The sequence below is a fragment of the Musa acuminata genome, chromosome BXJ1-7, assembly GCF_036884655.1.
Source record: "Musa acuminata AAA Group cultivar baxijiao chromosome BXJ1-7, Cavendish_Baxijiao_AAA, whole genome shotgun sequence".
NCBI classification, from domain to species: domain Eukaryota; kingdom Viridiplantae; phylum Streptophyta; class Magnoliopsida; order Zingiberales; family Musaceae; genus Musa; species Musa acuminata.
The window spans coordinates 4,464,330-4,476,784 of NC_088333.1; the positions used below are offsets into that span (position 1 = coordinate 4,464,330).

Sequence of the window (12,455 nt, forward strand, 5' to 3'; positions counted from 1 at the left end):
GATTTGCATGGTCGTGTGAATATTGTTCATCCAGTGTGTCCTCTGTTGCTACTGTCGATTTCTTTCTTTCTTTTTGGTGGGACAGTGGTCTGATCTATTTCTTGTGTTCTGTTGCACCTACAGTGGATCAGAAAAAAGCTGGAATGGATCTGAAGGGGTGCAGAGCAGTATCTTTTAAATTACTTTTCTTAATGCCTTTACTAGAACAAATCTACGCGGGTCAAAAATTTGTACTGCCACCTGACTCTTCTCTGTCTGCCGTTCGAGACTGATTTGACTCCGGACCTGGTCGTTTAAGTTGACTGGGGAGTGGAGTCAAAATTGACATTTTAGGGTTGAGATTGGATTGCACATTGGGCTCATTGGTGAATGTCATGATTGGTTCGTCGGTCAGTTCATGCTCAATATACTCGAGGTAATGTGTATGATGATTCAACATGACATTGCACTCATATTCAACCATTTTAAAGCTTTGTTCCTTGAGTCAAGATCTCAAATTATTGTTAGGTATCTATCTTATGCTTCCATCATCATCGAGCTAATTATATATCATCCTTTATACTTAGATCTTATCATATTTTTTGTATTAAAAAAATTTATATTAAGTTTTTTATAGTTTTTAAAAAATAAATTATTTCTTTTATACCTAGCGATTGAAATTATCTTTTTATCTATAAAATCTTAAAAATAGAATAAATATTTAAATTATTTTTTTATTAATTACTTTCATATTGATGTGTATTATATTTTTCGTCAATACAGCGGATGATGTTATGAGAATGAAATTATATATTTTATTTTTAATATAAAATTTTAAAATATAAAAATCATGATTATAATAAGGTAAAATATAAAAATCATGATACTAATAAGGTCAGCTGACGATGTTATGAGAATGAAATTATATATTTGATGTCACTCTGTTAACATAAATAATATTTTATGACTAATTCTTTTTATCTGTTAAATATATTCATTAAACATATATATATATTTTAAGCAAAAATATGTTTGCTTGCCGCCTCCTCGTATTTAGAGCAACGACTTACTCCCGCCGTGGGGGAGGTGCGGAAACTCCTCGGGTGGGGTTACCGCATCCTGATAGTTTGATAAGAGCCTCGAAAAAAATTAAAACGTTGCTAAAGCGTCCAAATTCTACAGTCTTATTGACACCGGAGGTCAGCGGATACCAAGTATTCTCCAGAGTCACCGAGTGCCAGTCACCGCATTGTCACGAACGGTCGTCGCGCACCCGCAACAATTCCGTTCAACGAACCGTTCGTCGCTCACACCCGCATGTACAGCTGCTTGACAGCATGTTTTCTTATGGTTTTGGGTCATTTTGCTGTAAATATGTAAGTTCGAACCAGCTGCAGCGTTGCAAAAGCGATCGCTCACCGAACCGAGCAAAACAGCCCCAAAACAGCCCAAAACGGCTCCGTTTTCGCGTGCCGCGGGAGGTGAGCGGAGTGCTGCCTCCGCTCACCAAAATGTCAGCCATCTCAGCACCCAGGAACCCCCCGGGTGGCACATGGCTGGATGGGGCTTCGGTTATATACCGGGCGTTGAACACTCTTTCGCAAGTTCGCACGTGACCTTTACGGGAACTTGGTGTTGCGTCCGGGACCAGGTGAGCGGCTGTTTGTGGGCTTGCAGCTGTTCGTTCATCCTTGAAAGCCTTGCTTTTCCCCCTCTCCCTCTTTTCTCTTGTGCACACAAGGTGTTCGACGAATTGCTTGTAAAGCTTCCCTTTTCGCGAGACTTCGGGACTTGTCCGTTGCTCGTTCTTTCGATCTAACTTTCTTTCTCTTTTACAGGTCCTTCGGGACCTGCGAGAGGTTACAAAGTGGCTGATCCTTGCGGAGCAAGATCGCAAGGGCGAAGCGCGACTTAGGCAACGCAAGCTAAGTTCGCGTCTTTGCCGCACGGGTGACCCGCGTCTTTGGCAACGCACGCTAGCTTTGAGTCTTTGTCCGCAAGGGTGCCTCACGCCTTAGGCAATTTCAGCTAAGGTCGTGACATTGTGGTATCAGAGCGGGCAAGCTCTTCGATCGAACAGCGAACGAACTTCGCAACTTCGCCATGGCAAAGCATCGTGGCGAATCAAGCAAGACGGGGCAAGCCGGAACCTTGCCCCAAGCAGCCGCAGGTGGGCTGCATGTGCACACTCGCTCTCATGCTGTTGGAGCCGCTCACGAGGATCGCGGCAGCGAACAGGATGAGCGAGAAGTTGGCAACTCTCCGCGAGCGGAGGAAGCGCAATCTGGTGCGCTAACGGGGAAAAAGAGTCATAAAGAGAGACTCACGACGGCGGAAACCCGCCTGGATGTTCTGGAAGCGAGCATGGAGGAACTCTACCATGGCCAACAAAGGCTTGTTGGGGTAGAGAGCTCGCAAGAGGAAGCGGAGTCCAGGATCGACAAGGTCGAGGCCCTAGTCGACCGACTGTCTGATGACACCAAGGACTCCGTGCTACACTTACAGGATGTTGTGGCGGAACTCACGGCAAAGGTGGCTATGCTCACAAGGACGCTAAATGCGGGAGGAGGCAACACCCGCGTTGCACCGCCACAAAACTTGAGGGCACCTGAGCCCCATGGATACGGAGGGGCTAGAGATGCCAAAGAACTCGAGAACTTTTTGTTCGACATGGAGCAATACTTCCGAGCTACGAGGCCCGATTCTGAAGATACCAAAGTCTCTATAGCAACAATGTATCTGAATGGAGATGCGAAACTTTGGTGGCGAACTCGTTGGGAGGAGATCCAACAAGGTCGGTGTCGAGTCGACACATGGGAAGACTTGAAGCGGGAGTTGAGAACTCAGTTTCTACCGGAGAACACAGAGTTCGTCGCGAGAAGGAAGTTGAGACAACTCCGCCAAAGTACTACCATCCGAGACTATGTGAAGCAGTTTTCTGCACTGATGCTGGACATACAGGACATGTCCGAGAAGGACAAGTTGTTCAGCTTCCTTGATGGTTTGAAACCATGGGCTCAACAGGAGCTGAATCGAAGGAATGTTACCGACGTGGTCGGGGCAATTGCAGCTGCAGAAAGGCTCACCGACTTCGTTTCCTCTGAAGACCCAACGAGAAGGAAACAATCTTCAAACAATCGCCCTCCAAAACATTCTCGAGGGAAGGAGCTCGGGGGCGAACAGAAGAAGAAGAGCTCCCACAAAGGGCCAAACCCGAAAGGCAAGGTCTCAAAACCTGGAGGATGCTTCTTGTGCGGAGGACCGCACATGGTAAGGGAGTGCCCACAGAAACAGGCACTCAATGCTTTGACGGCTTCCATCCACCCTCCCCGATCGGACAAGGGCAAAGCTGTTGCTCTTAGCTCGAGCAGTTCAGAATCTAGCAGCGATGACGAAGAGTCGCAAGGACCCCGAATGGGAGCAATGCGTTTGTTGAACGCTATGCGGGGTCAAGTGGGGGAGAACAACAAGACAAAGCAACAGAAAGCAGGAAGTGGTGAGTTGATGTACGTAGACATCAAGCTGAATGGCCAAATGACCCGTGCAATGGTGGACACGGGCGCTACCCACAACTTCATAGCCGATCGTGAAGCACAACGACTTGGGTTGATCTTGGAGAAGAGCCCAAGCCGAATGAAAGCGGTGAACTCGGAGGCCAGGCGAATCTCCGGGTTGGCGAAGGGTGTTCCTATCAAAATCGGGACTTGGAGCGGAAACACCAACATGATGGCCGTGCCACTGGACGACTTCCAAGTGATTCTTGGAATGGAATTTATGCACGCGGCGAAGTTGGTGCCGATGCCGTTCTTGAACTCCTTATGTATGATGGGAGGCGAGGACCCCTGCGTGGTTCCCGTCTCTCGGAAAAGAACCAAGGAGCCCCAACATATTTCGGCGTTACAATTGAAGAAAGGGGTGCGAAAGGGCGAACTGACATTCGTGGCTGCTATGAAGCTAGAGCCACCCAACGAAGAGGCCATTCAAGAACCTGCTGTGGTGGTAAACGTCCTGAAGGAGTTCAAAGACGTTATGCCACCCGAGTTGCTGAAGACTCTTCCACCACGCAGAGGCGTGGATCATAGTATCGAGCTGGAGCCAGGAGTGAAGCCTCCAGCGAGACCACCCTACCGCATGCCCCCGCCAGAGTTGGCAGAACTCAGAAAGCAGTTAGGTGAACTGCTAAGCAGTGGTCTCATCCGCAGCTCAAAAGCACCTTTCGGAGCTCCAGTTCTCTTCCAGAAGAAACAAGATGGGAGTCTCCGATTATGCGTCGACTACAGAGCCCTCAACAAAGTAACAGTGAAGAACAAGTATCCCATCCCGCTCATTGCGGACTTGTTCGATCAATTGGGCAAGGCGAAGTATTTCTCGAAACTCGACCTTCGGTCGGGATATTGGCAGGTGCGCATTGCTGAAGGCGACGAAGCAAAGACTACTTGTGTGACCAGATATGGAGCGTTTGAGTTCTTGGTGATGCCTTTTGGCTTAACCAACGCTCCGGCCACATTCTGTACTCTCATGAACCAGCTATTCAAGGAGTATTTGGATAAGTTCGTGGTCGTCTACTTGGACGATATCGTCGTCTACAGCCAAACGCTCGAGGAGCATGTCAAGCACCTTCGGACGATTTTCAAGGTTCTCAGGGAGAACACGTTGTTCGTAAAAAGGGAGAAATGCTACTTTGCTCAAACTGAGATCCTATTCTTGGGGCATCGAATCGGTGATGGCTCCATTCGGATGGACAAGTCGAAGGTGCAAGCAGTTGCAGAATGGCGAACTCCAAAGAAGGTGCCAGAGTTGAGATCCTTCCTTGGTTTCGTCAACTACTATCGACGCTTCATTGCCGGGTATTCGAAGCGGGCAACCCCACTGACGGAGTTGCTGAAGAAGGAGCAGCCTTGGAAGTGGTCGGACAAATGTGAGATAGCATTCCAAGACCTGAAAGCTGCTGTCCTAGAAGAACCAGTGCTCAAATTGCCAAACTATGGAGAGCCCTTTGAAGTCCACACAGATGCTTCGGACTTCGCTATTGGAGGAGTACTCATGCAGGAAGGTCATCCGGTGGCCTACGAGAGCCGCAAACTCAACGAGACCGAGAGGCGGTATCCAGTGCATGAGAAGGAGATGACAGCAGTGATTCACTGTCTACGAGTTTGGCGACACTACCTTCTCGGGTCGCGATTTGTGCTGAGGACAGACAACATCGCCCTGAGTTATTTCCAAACTCAGAAGAAGCTCTCCCCAAAGCAAGCACGGTGGCAGGACTTCCTGGCTGAATTTGATATGGCAATGGAATACAAGCCCGGGAAGGCGAATGTCGTGGCCGATGCGCTGAGTCGGAAAGTGGAATGCGTGAATGCTGCACAATTGGAGGGCAGAGGCCAAGCAAGTCAGTTACACTCCAACTTCCTTTCCCGAATCAGAGATGGACTGTATAGTGATCCCCAGGCAGTTATCCTGATGCAGCTCATCAAAGAAGGCAAGGCACGACGATTTTGGGTCCAGGAGGGACTTGTTTACACAAAAGGGAATAGGGTTTATGTTCCCCGAGTGGACAATTTGAGGCGTGAACTCTTAAAAGAGTGTCACGATTCCCTTTGGGCTGGACACCCCGGCATTCACAGAACGTTGGCTCTCGTGGAGAGGGCCTTCTACTGGCCAAAGATGGGGATTGATGTGGAGGAGTATGTTCGAACATGCCTTACTTGCCAACAAGACAAGGCGGAGCAGCGGAAGCCGGTGGGACTTTTGGAGCCGTTGCCCGTACCAGAAAGGCCATGGGAGAGCATTTCCTTAGACTTCATATCAAGTTTGCCACCTGTAGGGGGACTTGGATCGATACTCGTGGTGGTCGATCGGTTTTCAAAGTATGCAACTTTCATTGCTGCCCCCCTACATTGTTCAGCTGAAGAGGCGGCTAGACTGATGATGAAGGGTGTAGTGAAGTATTGGGGAGTCCCACACAATATCATTAGTGATCGGGATGCTCGGTTCTTGGGACGATTCTGGACCGAGCTATTCAAATTGTTGGGGTCAAAGTTATACTTCTCTACAAGCCTCCACCCCCAGACGGATGGTCAGACTGAAAGAATAAATTCGCTCTTGGAGCAGTATCTCCGGCACTACGTGAGTGCCAATCAACGAGATTGGGTGAAGCTGTTGGACATCGCCCAATTCTCCTACAACTTGCAGCGGAGCTCTGCATCCAACAAGAGCCCCTTCGAAATTATCACAGGACAACAACCGTCGACTCCGCACACTATGGCAATTGGGTATACTGGGAGTAGTCCATCAGCCTATCATCTCGCAAAGGAGTGGCATCGAAATGCCGACATTGCGCGAGCTTACTTGGAGAAGGCGGCAAAACGGATGAAGAAGTGGGCAGACTTGGGAAGGCGACCACAAGAGTTCAAAGTTGGCGATTTGGTGTTGGTAAAGCTCCAACCAGCATCACTCCAATTCTTCAGGAACAGAGTTCACAAAGGATTGGTGCGTAAGTATGAAGGGCCCTTCCCAATTATCAGCAGAGTAGGCAATGTTTCTTACAAGTTGCAGCTGCCGGCGTGGTTCAAAATTCACAACGTTCTTCACGCCAGCAACCTGAAGGCCTACCATTCGGATCCGCAAGACGCTTCTCGAAGTGTTCCAACTCGGCTTCCTCCCATCACAGCCTCCTACGAGAAGCGAGTGGAAACCATTCTGGCGGATCGTAAGATAAAGCTACCCAGCGGAGCGGAACAGACAGAGTACTTGGTGAAGTGGCGAAAGCTTCCCCGAACTGAAGCCAGTTGGGAGCCTGAAGATGCCCTGCGACATGAAGAAGAAGTCATCAACAACTATCAACAAGCGTCGACGAGGGCGTCGACAGTTTAAGTGGGGGAGAATGTCACGAACGGTCGTCGCGCACCCGCAACAATTCCGTTCAACGAACCGTTCGTCGCTCACACCCGCATGTACAGCTGCTTGACAGCATGTTTTCTTATGGTTTTGGGTCATTTTGCTGTAAATATGTAAGTTCGAACCAGCTGCAGCGTTGCAAAAGCGATCGCTCACCGAACCGAGCAAAACAGCCCCAAAACAGCCCAAAACGGCTCCGTTTTCGCGTGCCGCGGGAGGTGAGCGGAGTGCTGCCTCCGCTCACCAAAATGTCAGCCATCTCAGCACCCAGGAACCCCCCGGGTGGCACATGGCTGGATGGGGCTTCGGTTATATACCGGGCGTTGAACACTCTTTCGCAAGTTCGCACGTGACCTTTACGGGAACTTGGTGTTGCGTCCGGGACCAGGTGAGCGGCTGTTTGTGGGCTTGCAGCTGTTCGTTCATCCTTGAAAGCCTTGCTTTTCCCCCTCTCCCTCTTTTCTCTTGTGCACACAAGGTGTTCGACGAATTGCTTGTAAAGCTTCCCTTTTCGCGAGACTTCGGGACTTGTCCGTTGCTCGTTCTTTCGATCTAACTTTCTTTCTCTTTTACAGGTCCTTCGGGACCTGCGAGAGGTTACAAAGTGGCTGATCCTTGCGGAGCAAGATCGCAAGGGCGAAGCACGACTTAGGCAACGCAAGCTAAGTTCGCGTCTTTGCCGCACGGGTGACCCGCGTCTTTGGCAACGCACGCTAGCTTTGAGTCTTTGTCCGCAAGGGTGCCTCACGTCTTAGGCAATTTCAGCTAAGGTCGTGACAGCATGATGGTCGGTCGACCGAGAGACTCGAAAAAACCTAAAGCCGTCCATAGTCTTACTCTCACGGGCGGTCAGCAGATTGCAAAGTACCGAAGAGCAGAGGTGCCGATTAGAGCCTCAAAAAACCCCAAAAACATTGCAAAAGCGTCCAACCGCCGTGGTCTTATTCTCACCGACAGTGACCGGACTCCAAGAAAAACTCCAGAGCAGACTCCTCGCGATCCCCGCTGCTTCTTCCCTTCCCTCCTCCCCCCCCCCCCCCCCCGGGCCCCCTCCTCCTCCCACCACGTCCCAAAACTGCTCTCCTCCCTCTCCTCGACATCAGTTACATCGATCGAGGACAACCCAAGCCTTTCTCCAACGCAGCGTCGCTGCCAGAACTGACCTCCTCCACTGCCTCAGCGATTGACCACGCCCGCTAGCTTTAGGATCTTCGTCATCAGAGCTCATCACCAACACTCCTAGATGGGTGGCAACCAGATTTGCACTTCCATTTCAGCTTCTCCCACATGTTCCACGATTAGGATTTGTAGACAGATTCAAACTTGGACGCTTTGATCGAGCGACAATAACCTACTTTTCCGGATCAACCATAGTGTGCACGTTGATCGTAGGACAGTGGAGAGAATGACGTCCTTCTTCATCTTCGAACTTTGAAAAGATGCATGCAATTAAAATGGCAGCGAAAAGAGTTCCTTGTCAGGTACTCAGATGATCGTATGAGAGAGAGAGAGAGAGAGAGATTTAAAATGTAGGCTACTAGTTCTTGGTGGAGGAGGGCTATTAGGTTGCTGCTACAGGTTATGACTCCAAGACTTCACTTAAATTGTCGCACAGTATCATCTTGTCCGTTGTTGACCTTTTCTTGGGTGGGTGGAGGGCTGCCTCCTCTTTCTTCCCCCGCGTGCCTTCGTCCTTTAATCAAGAAAAAGAAGAGTTGTTGCAATCAATCCAAGCAAGAAAATAGCAGTTGATTGGCATATGATGTGAGATATTGTTGTGTGACGAAAGATGTCATATTGCGAACGTTGTTCAGGTGACATGCCCTATGTATACGTATGTATACATGTAGATCATACATTTTGAGACTGGTATCGAAGAACTACACAAAAGTGGTGGTGGTGGTGGTGGTGGTGGGCAAGTGTGAGACCGTACTCCTGCAGGCTCTGATCAACTCAACCACTCCATTTAAATCTACTGTTTTCCTTCTCATTTCCCTTTCAGAGTGCATCCCTGCCGTCAAGATCCAATTGGACCAAGAATGCACAGAAAGGTATCAGTAGCTTGCAGCAGCAATTCCAAGGCCATGGCAGTGAGAATTAACTATAGGAGAAAGGAGGGCCTGCCTGCCACCGGCGTCATCACGTGCAGAAGGTGGAGAAGAGAAGAGTCAAGCGGAGAGAGAGAGAGAGAGAGAGAGAGAGAGTGCATGGGTTCGTGGTCTCTTCCGAGGACAGCCCCAGCTGTGGGGTCGCGGCCTGCCGCTATGTCTTGTCTTTTACTCCGTCTTCTTCCCCACAGCCACACACACACACATCCTCGCTTAAATTTTCTTGTTGTTTCCTTCTTTATTGCAACCGCACACCCACTGCTCTCTCTCTCTCTGTGTGACTCGTTTGCACGCATCTCCTTATACGGAGTGAGGGTAATCATTCCTTCATCATCGCCTCCTATGCTGCTCAAACATCTCTTGCAGCAGCCGGAAGGAAGCCGGAAGTCATGGGGGAGGGAGGGGGGAGAGGAGGATAAAGCCAAAGGCAGCTGAGAGGACCATCAAGAAAGGGAAGCTTTTTCCTTGAGGGGAATGTTGTCTGGCTCGAGGCCATCTTCTCCTTCACTGTTGTTGCGTGTGGAGAGATCTCGGACCAGGCTTCATTCCCCTCAATCACAGCTTCCATCTCTACCAGTAGTGACCCAGCTTCTCTTATATTGATCTCATCTCCTGTTTTGGCAGGTACAGTATGTTTTCTCTTTCCTATTCTTCTTCGTCTTCTTCTTCCTGTTTTCTTTGCTTTGTGTTGTTGATGTTGTGAGGATGAGCAGATTGGAGCAATCATGGTGGGGAGGGGTTATGACTACCTACCTTCTTTTCATGATCTATCCTTTCTGCTCATGCTGACATGCAGGGTAAGAGGCTTTCATCATTACCTTCCAAGAAGGGTTTCTTCTTTTGTCTCTCTTTCTTTTTCCTTGCAGACCTGCAGGCAGAGTTACCCGGATGTCTTCCCAGGTTAACCAGCTCTGCATCTCTCAGTTCTTGACATGGTTCAGCTTTCTTTGCTTGTGTGCTGACAGTACTATTTCTTCTTGGCTTTCTTTTTCCTTGCAAATCTGCACGGTGGGGAGGTTCCCTGCAAGGTTTTCCAGGTTGACCGAGTTTGGATCTCTGATGTCTTTCTGGTTTCTTTGTTCTCTCTCTTCCCATGTTTGCAATCCCTCTTAGGGGTTTCCTTTCTTTGTTTGCCGAGCATGGTCGTGTGTTGCCATACACTTCATTACGTCAAATGTCTGAGGCAATTAACGAGGCCTTTTCCAGTCGGCGTTATGATACTGATCAGAGATTACGGGTATACATACATATATATATATATATATATATGTACCTTTGATCTTTAGATATTCTACCGTGGTTGATGGATGACGTTAGTTTTTGAAGGGACGCTTTCTCTTCATGGAATAAGCATAAAGAAACCTTCTGCACCTTTTAGGTTTTGTTTTGGAGGAAATAGATAGAGCAGTGAGAGAGACTTGAACATGTGAAACCTCTCACAACCAGCTTTGCTTTTCGCTTAAGAACATTGCACTACTGTGGCTGTTACCGCCATCTCCATTACCTTGTTTTCTTCTGTTGGCGAAGCATGAAATACTGAGAGAGAGAGAGAGAGAGAGAGAGAGAGAGAGAGAAAGAGAGAGAAGGTTAGGGTTTGAGAAGGTAAAAATGACAGCTTTCAAATCGGAGACTCCCCACACGGAAGCAGAAAACGTCAGCTTGCACCCGATGGACGCGACGTCGCAGGGCTCACGCACCATCACCGGCAACCTTCTTGCGGTGACTTGGCTTCGCTGTGTTGTGTCATCCGAACTGAAAACTAAGCATTCCTATGATCACAAACATATCTAACAACAGCACCATGCACTTGCTTTTTAGACTCGAAAGAAGAATCTCATGGCTTTTGTTACTGCACTGTTTCACCAACTGGATCAAACCTTCTTCTGTTCCTAACGAGACAACCACAAGCATCCACATCATTTCATCTAGGTTATGAATCTATCCATACAATATTAATCTGCATTGCTTTTTCTGTCAGGAGGGCTCTACATATAGTCTTTGCATGTTTTGTTACAAGGCACGTTAACTTTTGTGAGTGATTCTTGATGGTGGTCGACCAGTGTGGAGATGAGAGCAGCTCTTGGGACTTGGAGATCGAATGTCGTCCGTTAAGAGCTCAGCTCCATGGTGAAGTCATCCGTAGCAGCATCCATGGCCATCTTGGCATGGCAAATTTGCTATATTCAGTAAAAAAAACAAGGTCACCCTGCAACTTTGGAGGGAAAGAAAACCTAAATGTTTGATTAAACAAAGGCAAGCACGTCCAGATTTATGGCATTGTAGTACTAAGTAGTCAATGTCATTGTAGCCTGTAGATTCCAACCAAGGAGCATATGCTATGAATCTTAATGAAGAAAGCTACATCAAATATCGAACTTGAATCCTACATGTAGAGAGAAAAGGATACAGATCAGACAGTTGTAATATATCAAATAATGCTCACAGTGAATACGTACGAGAAGAATTCAAGTGTCTGATATCAAGAGACAAGTTGTATGAACAAGAACAAAAGCTCATATGATTACATACTACAAGAATTTTTCGACAAAGGATAGTGCCTGATCTTGGAATCAAATAAGTCGGCATCTTTGACAGGGAAATGTCCACAATTTGCTCCTATTCGGGGGACAGCAGGTTTGATCAGCTCTCCGTAGGAAGCACCAGAAATGCTTGGAATCCAACGCGACAACAAAACCCTGTGGCACTTGATTTACCTGGAGAGGAGAATGATCAAGCGACAGGAGTTAGTACTATCTAGTAGAGACCATTGTTTCTTATTCACAAAAGAAAAGAGTCCAAAATTAGATGAGGTTGACAGTAACTCCCACACATGATGAGTTGACTTGCTATAGTAGGGCTGTAATCATCTGTCAGATACCCTACTTCTTGACCTCTTCGTAGTCTGCCTCCGGAACCCAGTCGCCACCCTGAGAACCACCAGAAGATGATGACCCGCCCGAACTTCCTGCCTTGTTTGCTGCATCAAGCTTGGCCTTGATGCTGTCGATTTTGTCTCCTGCCATCTCTTTGCGTAGGTCAGCTGCTGCAGACTCTATCTCTGAAGCTACCTTGGCCGGAATTTTATCCTTGTATTCGCTTAAGCTTTTTTCAATACTGTAAATTGTGGTGTCAGCACTGTTCTTGAGCATGCAGCTCGGCCTCCTTGACCATCGTCTCAATCTCATCCTCAGAGAGGCCACCTGATGAGCGAATAGTGATTTGCTGCTCCTTTCCATTGGCTTTGTCTTTAGCAGAGACTGTCACAATACCCGAAATAATGAATTACCAAAATATAGGAAAAATATACATTGATATAGAGTATACAACATTCAGCAGAGAAAATGCAAGTTAAAAATCTGTGTCAGTCTCTTCAAGTTGACTAAGATGAAATGATTATTGATCTCAACAAATTTTATATCTCAATGGCTTTGGCTATCGTTTAAGTTTATAAAAAAAAAAAAAAAGAAGTAG

At 47.8% G+C, this 12,455-nt stretch overlaps 1 long non-coding RNA gene across 1 annotated transcript; it reads left to right on the top strand.

Moving 5' to 3' along the window:
• Positions 1-9,059: 9,059 nt before the first annotated feature.
• LOC135678349 (uncharacterized) lies at positions 9,060-10,269 on the top strand. The gene is made up of 2 exons (XR_010514913.1): positions 9,060-9,608; positions 9,698-10,269. It is a non-coding gene; the product is annotated as an uncharacterized LOC135678349 (long non-coding RNA).
• Positions 10,270-12,455: the final 2,186 nt, after the last annotated feature.